Genomic DNA, 9,022 nt, shown 5'->3' on the forward strand with positions numbered 1-9,022 from the left:
CACCTGTTTGAACAATCGCCTCTGTGCTATATTCCACATAGCCCTCCTTCAGCTCACCTGCAAGGCCCTTGCCCTGTCTACATTTTAAGTCTCCCTTAAGAAACTGCTTCTGCCATAGTTCCTACAGTGAATCTAGGTCCCTATTTGCTGTTCTTCTTCCCCTAACCTCTGTCCATCTGACTATCTACCCTGGCATCGTGAGTTTCTCTGGGCAGGCACTATCCCTTCCTGAAAGTCTAGAAAGTGCCTAGCACATGGTGGGAGATTCCATAAACAGATGATGAAAATGACAATGATGACAAGGCAAGACTGTTTTATACTTCTGTCTTCTTGCCCATAAAGTGGCAAAAGTGTTCAGTTTTCTTTCCCATGCCTGTTTGTTTTCAGACTGCTAATGGTAATCCAAGACTGCATGGGACAGTAGCAATCTTATTATATGAACGTGTATGTCCGTTAGTTTACAGTGTCCAAGAGAAATCTGAATGAAGTTGTATCTTGTTGAGCGAGTTATACCTGCCTATCCAGACCAGCTGTACTCTGGGCAGAACTGGAGGGGGATGTAAAAGTTTGACTTTATGCCAATTCGGCAGTTTCCTTAGAATGGCTGCTGGGCAGGTTAGACCTTGTAGCAACTTATAGCTGATACTTTGGGCCTGCTCTATATCCCATCCTGCTGCCTATGGCCCAAAAGGACCATTCCAGTGGCTGGGGATTGCGGAACACAAAGATCTTTTTGCTATGTCCTTATTCACCAGTGATATGGTGGCGTAGACCTTGTATGTTGGCTTCACATCATCTCTGGCATTCCCTCTACTCAAGGGCAATCCTCAGGGGGCCTACTGGGCTGATTTCACACGCCCTTTGTGCAAATGATGTAGCCAAATATTTCTGGGCCACACTATCATGTCTTGATCTTTGTCCCAGCAAGTTTAGAGCTCCGGGACACTCTGGCAGACTTTACTACAGTAGCTAAATAACTGATCACTATTTCATTCTAGGAATCGCTTTCCCTGAACAAGATGGTTACCCAGCTGACAAGCATGATCCCTGTGAGCTAGCACAAGCTGAAACCTACACAGAGATGAAATAGTATCACATTACATATAACATAATGCCTGCCAAGTTGCCTTTATAAGAACAAGGAGTTTAATTATGTAGAATGATGTTAAATGACTCAAAGAGAAAAGTCTGAATTGCATATTTTGCTTTTCAGGCAAAGTGTCATCTTTGTCTTACTGAAAAAAAAAACACTATCAGGCAATCAGAACTCAGTAAGATTCTCAGAGACACAAGGATCTGGGATGACTGGAAAAATGGTGGATGATGGGGAGACTATCCTTCCTAAAGTGCAGCAGATCTGTTTTCTAATGAAGAGATAGCCTTATTATATCTAGTTACAAAAATAACATGAAAATTGCACTAACATTTGTTAAACAAATGTGTTATCATTGGGCTGCACTGAATAATTTTACCGCTCCAACTGGAATCTGAAGCCAATTTTCAAGCCTAAAATGAGAAGCAACACCACCATCATGTGGTAGAAAACAATCAAATCATATAAAGCTCCATAGAAAGTTGAGATTTAAACCTACAAAAGCACGGATATTCAGTTTAGCTTCTCTCATTCTTCCTCCTCTGCTCCTCCCAATTTTTTATTACACTCACTGGGCTCCATCTTGTCTTGAATTAGGCCCAGATCCTGTCATCAGATCTGCTAATTCAAAATCCTGAGTCCATGTGGAGTCCTATTAGCTTGAAGTCACTCAGGCTCCATATGGACACAGAGCCCCATGCTAGTGGATCCCATTGCAGTGTTGGGCCACTAGACTGTAAACTCTTTGGGCCAGGGACTATCTTGTTGCTCCCATTTTTGTAAAAGGCCTACTAGTCCAGACTGGGGCCTCCAGATACTACCGAAATGCAAGCTAATTAATTAAAACTCCCATGGATGCATGGGGGAGGGAATGGGACTCTACCAGCTCTGCTCTTCCTACACAGCAATCCTTAGCACAAGGGTCACTTTGGGGCAGGCCCAAAGCAGAGCATAGGCACAGTGGGGGTATAATGTACCAGAGGAGGGATGGGGTTGATCAGGGACCTGCACTCCAGTGATTCTGCACCTCCCGCATGGCCCATATGGACCACTGAAGCAAGGACTCAACTTATCCTTCACCAGCAACCCCACTAGGCCCTGGTAGCCCCTGAATTGAGGAGACACAAGCCATCTCCTCTCTATAACTGTGTCGGCACCTGTGCCAGTGCAGAGCTAAATCTCACCCTATCACTGTAGCTTGTCTTTCTTTAAATGTTCTTTTTTTCCTACTATTATTTAACATATGGACCAAATTCTCCTTTAGTTACATCCATGCACTCTAACTGATCTCAAAGGAACTTTGTGGGTGCAACTGAGCAGAATCTGTCCCTAATGCTAACTATTTTGTTTTATTTTTGACCATATAGTCTCCCAATATCCAGGCAGGAATGGGCCATTTTCAGACTGCTATTTCAGATCAAGTGTAGCGATAGTGGAAAATCAGCTATGCCCTCTGTGCAGGAATATATCCTGATGTGGTAGAGGATATACCTGATGATCTCATCTTGATGGTCTTTTCCATCTGACTTTATGGCCTTTCCATCTTTTCTATGAATCCTAAGACCATAGCTGCAACATCTATTCCAGAGCTCCCAAAAGGTGGAAAGGAGGGATAGTGGTTTATTCCAGAAAACAATTTGTGCCCAGTGGTTTCTTAGAATTTTCTTCTATCATTCTTTCAAACTGTACTGGTCTTTCGGGTCACTTTACTGGGTCACAAGATCATTTTGAAATAAAGCAATACAGACCTAGGTAACAGAAAGACAAAGTTAACAAAGAATTAAATAAAGAGTAAATTAAATAAAGAATTAAACAAAGAGTAAATATTTGCACAAATTAAGGAAGCTAAATAGCCTTAGAAAAATCCTGAGTGACTATTTAAGGCATATAGAAATTATCAGTAGTTGTCAAGAGATCCAATTATAAGACAACCTAGTATTGAAACTACTGCTTCCTACAGTGTTTGAAGATACAGAACAATTTATTTTTCTTATAGGCAGTCTAGGAAAGAGTGAAAGAAGAACAGACCTCTGACTTGGTGAGTGAAAATTACCCATTTTGGCAAGCACTGAACACTCACTGACTATGTAGTCCTTATTGTTCAAAAATGGGACAGTGCATTCAGTCAACTGCTATCATATTTTTGATTTAACTGTCTATGGCAACCTAACCATCTGCTTAAGTGGAAATTAAAATATCTTGCTTGTATCTCCTAATCAGGAAATTTTACTGCCCTCAGTGGGAATGGCAAGTACTTACTTGATTCAAATGAAAGAGAAATGAAGATCCTCCATTATAGGTTGGCTCTTAATCAAGAAAGCAGCTGAAACGTCTCCTAAGGAGAACAATAAGGATGAGTGAATGTCAGTGCTAAGTTTCTGATAGCTAGCTGCAGTGTTTTGTTAAAGTGAAACATAATGGACACAAAGCAAAATTAATTAATTGACATAAAATGTTTCCTCAACAGTATGTCAGATTAACCAGTATTGTAAAAGTATTATACAATTAATAAGTAACTGGCACTTAGATTCTGATTCAGCAAAGCACTGAAACATGTGCTTAACTTACATACAGGCTTATGTGTTTTGCTGACTTGGGGCCTTATGCGCCACTTCTTATCTTCAAATCACTTTGCAGATATTAAGGTTCCAGCCCCACAGACTTTACTCGGGCAAAACTCTCAGTTAAATCGTAATTTTGCTTGTGTAAGGACTAATCCTCACAACACCGCTCTGAAGTAGATATGTAGTGGGAAGACCCTACCAAAATGCATAAATACAAAGGCACAGAGTAAAGGTGTACATGGAAGCCTCGATTTGCATTTTCTAACTTTTGTGAATTCATACTTCACTCATTATTAATGAGTAATTTAGCTGTTTGCCCCAGAGTCATATTGGTGGTGTGCAGCTGTACTGGTAAATTAAGGTTCTATAGTTAAGGAACTGACAATAGTTTCATTATAGCCCCCAACTTGGGTATGGAGTTGGTTTAATAATGGGACCCCAGGAACGAGCGAGTGTTGAGAGAACGTGGACTCGGTCAGCGCTACGCTCGGCTGATGTGGCAACTCATGGTGTAGGATGACATCAGATGGTCGAGGGACATCTACGTAGAACATATCACCAGACATCGGCAATACCAGAAGGGATGATCTGGCGTGACGATTAGAAGTGCAGTAGGGAAAGTAACTGAAATACTTCCCTCATGGGTTGTACTTCCTAAATGGACAACCTACCCTAAATTCTTAATTACTGAGGGACAATCTTCACTCATTGCTATATTTGCTTTCCACAATCAACTTTCTGTATAAACTTCTCATGAGTGATGTACCCGAATACTTGGATACTAACATCTAAACTGTATTCTTAAATGTATTCACCTATGTCAAGGTTCCTCCCCCACTCTGAACTCTAGGGTACAGATGTGGGGACCTGCATGAAAACCTCCTAAGCTTACTTTTACCAGCTTAGGTTAAAACTTCCCCAAGGTACAAATTAATTTTATCCTTTGCCCTTGGAATATCCACTGCCACCACCAAACTCTAACTGGGTTTACTGGGAAAGGTAGTTTGGACACGTCTTTCCCCCCAAAATCCTCCCAACGCTTGAACCCCACTTCCTGGGAAAGGTTTGGTAAAAATCCTCACCAATTTGCATAGGTGACCACAGACCCAAACCCTTGGATCTGAGAACAATGAAAAAGCATTCAGTTTTCTTACAAGAAGACTTTTAATAGAAATAGAAGTAAATAGAAGTAAAGGAATCACCTCTGTAAAATCAGGATGGTAGATATCTTACAGGGTAATTAGATTCAAAACATAGAGAATCCCTCTAGGCAAAACCTTAAGTTACAAAAAAGACACATAGACAGGAATAGTCATTCTATTCAGCACAGTTCTTTTCTCAGCCATTTAAAGAAATCATAATCTAACACATACCTAGCTAGATTACTTACTAAAAGTTCTAAGACTCCATTCCTGGTCTATCCCCGGCAAAAGCAGCATACCGACAGACACAGACCCTTTGTTTCTCTCCCTCCTCCCAGCTTTTGAAAGTATCTTGTCTCCTCATTGGTCATTTTGGTCAGGTGCCAGCGAGGTTACCTTTAGCTTCTTAACCCTTTACAGGTGAGAGGATTTTTCCTCTGGCCAGGAGGGATTTTAAAGGGGTTTACCCTTCCCTTTATATTTATGACAACCTAAATGTGGGTTATTGCTGTTTATGCACTGTATGTATCTTATGACTTTAAAAACAAACGTTGTATTTGTGGATAATCTAAGCACTATACCCAGATATACAGACACTCTTTTCTTAACCTATGTACTATATAATTTTTTAACATTAGCTTTAATAAAAATTTTAAATTTCTAGGTATCAAAAAGAGGTTACTAGATGGCTCAGGAGACTGATAATTGCCCACAGAATCTTTCCTCTCCAAGTTGCCAATTCAACTCAAGTCCAAATCAGAAGTGACTGAAAGTTTTTAGCATGGCTGTCAGGTGTTGCATTAATGAATTGATAATCTAGTCCATTTTTTAATGAATAGGTGACCAAATTCCGTGCTCCCTCCCCCATTTCTGTTAGTTGAAAAAAAGCAGAGAAGCCAAGCACTGAATAGTATGACAACCACACTACTCTTTCAGCTGAGGCAGAGAGAGAAGTTACTACATCTGCTGTACTTGTTCAACGCATAAATCAAGCACAGTGATCTCCAGAGCTGTTAATAACCACAGAAAGGCAATGTTGGGTAGTTTAGTCTTACCGTGTGTGCGTCTCTCCCATTAGCATCAGTGGGAGTGATATTTGTATACTGAATAAGGAATAATAGCCACATTCATGTCAACTCAGTGATAGGGATAAGAGATCTGTCCGTGAGATTTGGCATATTCAGACTCCCTGTAATAACAAATTTGAATCCTGGCAGTGTTAACTAAGCTCTTCTGATGTAGATAAACTCAGTATCATGCACTTTACTGTGGGGTTTTTTGGAAAAGACCTTTAAAAACCCAGGTCCTGATCAGTCTTTGTGAATGTTAAAAACCCTACACATCACTTTTCCTAAAAATAGTTTCCCTTCAGAATTCCTGGTCAACATTTGCGTTCCCCTAGTATGGTACTGTGTACTGGCTGGCAACCATCTTCCACCCTAGAGGTAGCTGCATGTCAGTAAGTAGTGCTGAATGTATGTTTTGTGAAACATTCGGAATCTTTGGGATGAAGTGCCTATATAAATGTACAATATTAATAATGAAATATTCTCCACAGATTTCAAATTTCATAATGCTTAAACCGTAAATTTATCATTTCTTTAGACTGGGGCAGATTCTTCTTTTGATGTGTGCATGAGATTTCCACTAGCACCAATGGGAGTCATGTATATGCATGAAAAAGATTATACCCTATTTAGTAGTCCGCTCTTGTTAAAACATACATGTGTTTTTACCCTTTGATGTTCTGAACAATTGGTTTTCTAATTGCTGCAGCATGAAGCATATTTACATACACTTTGTATGGGTGGTTAAATCCAAATGTATGATTTAGCAACAAAATGTTTGGAGTAAACCAACTGAGTAAAACAGTAGAGGGTATGTATAATCAAGCTGGATTTGAGTAACAGCTGCTTCACATTTATGGAATAATAGACCTGATGAATTAATTTGTGACAATACTGGGCCCAGCTGTACTGCAGTTCACAAATGACAAATTGTGAGCTACTGCATAAGGGGACTAAATTTTTCAGAACAACTTGGCTAAAACTGTGTAAAGTTTTTAAAATGAAGAAGTAGCTTTGTGGATCACAGTAACAGGAAAAAGCTCCTGTTTGTACTCAAAGCAACCATTATTTAAGAGTTCATAACCGAATCAGAAAAATAATTGCCTTTTGTACAAATGGTTAATTCAACAGAAACTGCATGAGCAAGATGGACAGGTTTCAGAGTAACAGCCGTGTTAGTCTGTATTCGCAAAAAGAAAAGGAGTACTTGTGGCACCTTAGAGACTAACCAATTTATTTGAGCATGAGCTTTCGTGAGCTACAGCTCACTTCATCAGATGCATACCGTGGAAACTGCAGCAGACTTTATATATACACAGAGAATATGAAACAATACCTCCTCCCACCACACTGTCCTGCTGGTAATAGCTTATCTAAAGTGATCATCAGGTGGGCCATTTCCAGCACAAATCCAGGTTTTCTCACCCTCCACCCCCCCACACAAATTCACTCTCCTGCTGGTGCTAGCCCATCCAAAGTGACAACTCTTTACATAATCAAGTCGGGCTATTTCCTGCATAAATCCAGGTTTTCTCACATCCCCCCCACCCCCATACACACACAAACTCATTCTCCTGCTGGTAATAGCTCATCTAAACTGACCACTCTCCAAGTTTAAATCCAACTTAAGATGGACAGGTGGAAGCAAAGTGCTGTTGGGTTCCGGAGAAACTCCACCATAGCTCTTCAGTGTGTCAGGTTACAAGCATTAAATTATCAGAACTGTCATTGACTATTCATAGTCAGAAGCAGGCCATAGTTGATGTCATCTTGAGGTAGCAGTTACCTTTTACAGATTAACCTTTTAATGGATGTAACATATATTACAGAACTCATGACCCCCTGCACAAAGCCTGTAGGGGAGTCCTTGCCAAAGGGTATGTCAATATGTACTGAATCTGTAATTTAAGTTATTAAAGTAAAATGCAGTTAAAACAATCATATGTTGAAAAGTTGAAGTACCACTAACAAGTCACTTTACAGCCAGATTTAAACTGAGCAAAATCAATGTATTATAAAACCTCAGATCAACAGAAATGATTCCATGAGTTTAAAAAGAAATTCAAAGGAAAACAGTTTTTTGTTTGGAGTTACAGGTTCTAGTGTGTAGTGTGAGCAATCCAAGCTCACCAGAGTAGGGCTAGTATGTGGAACCTAGTGAATGACTTTTAATATAAATAAAAGCAGAAGTGAATAGTATGTTCATTGTCCAGTCTAAGAGAAATGTGTTGCCTTTCTCCTCTCTGCACGGCGGCCTGGTTCAATGCCCACTAAAATCAATGAAGTGTACTCATAAATGCCAATGAGCATTGAATCTGGCCCTTCTTAAACTTGTGGTCCCTCCTGCACTGTATTGTGGACAACAATGCATACTCTGAGGTCCAATATTCACCATCCAGATATGTTCTCTCCCTGAACAATCCAGGGAGATTTAACTATTTTAAAGTACATAATTTTTTTGTTTCAGAGTAGCAGCCATGTTAGTCTGTATTCACAAAAAGAAAAGGAGTGCATCCGATGAAGTGAGCTGTAGCTCACGAAAGCTTATGCTCAAATAAATTGGTTAGTCTCTAAGGTGCCACAAGTACTCCTTTAATTTTTTGTGTGAACATTCCAGCAGATATTCACAAATACAAGATTCTGCATAGACTGTCAGGAAAAGTTTTGTCTAGCTTTACTGAACAGATTCAATTTGAATCAAAATTCCCCTGCAGTTGGTCAGGCATTTATTTTTTCAGTTTGTTAGGTATTTTCAAGGAACTGGTCTTACGCATACAGAGATCAGCATGAGAAATAGCACTGAAAGCAATTACTTTTTCTTAAAACATACAATTAACACTCTGCTTTTTGAAGATAGCTGAGACTGATCTCAGTGAGAAAATAAATATCCCAAAGAGCTTCCTTATGTCTGGAGGGAAAAGGCTACCAATATAGTCTCTGGGAACGTTATCAAGTTTACTTTGTTTTTCTGCTAGCAATCTGGGGTCATTACACAACAATTCTCTACAAAACACAGATAGTTTTAAACTACTCCTACCATACTCTGAAAAGGGATTATTTAACTAATATGTTGTAATGCACAAATAAAAAGGTACAGCAACCCACAGTGTAAAGTTGATGCTATCAAAGGGACCAATTTAGGCAATTTAACGGCCT

Source organism: Caretta caretta, chromosome 8, assembly GCF_965140235.1.
Source record: "Caretta caretta isolate rCarCar2 chromosome 8, rCarCar1.hap1, whole genome shotgun sequence".
Lineage (NCBI taxonomy): Eukaryota > Metazoa > Chordata > Testudines > Cheloniidae > Caretta > Caretta caretta.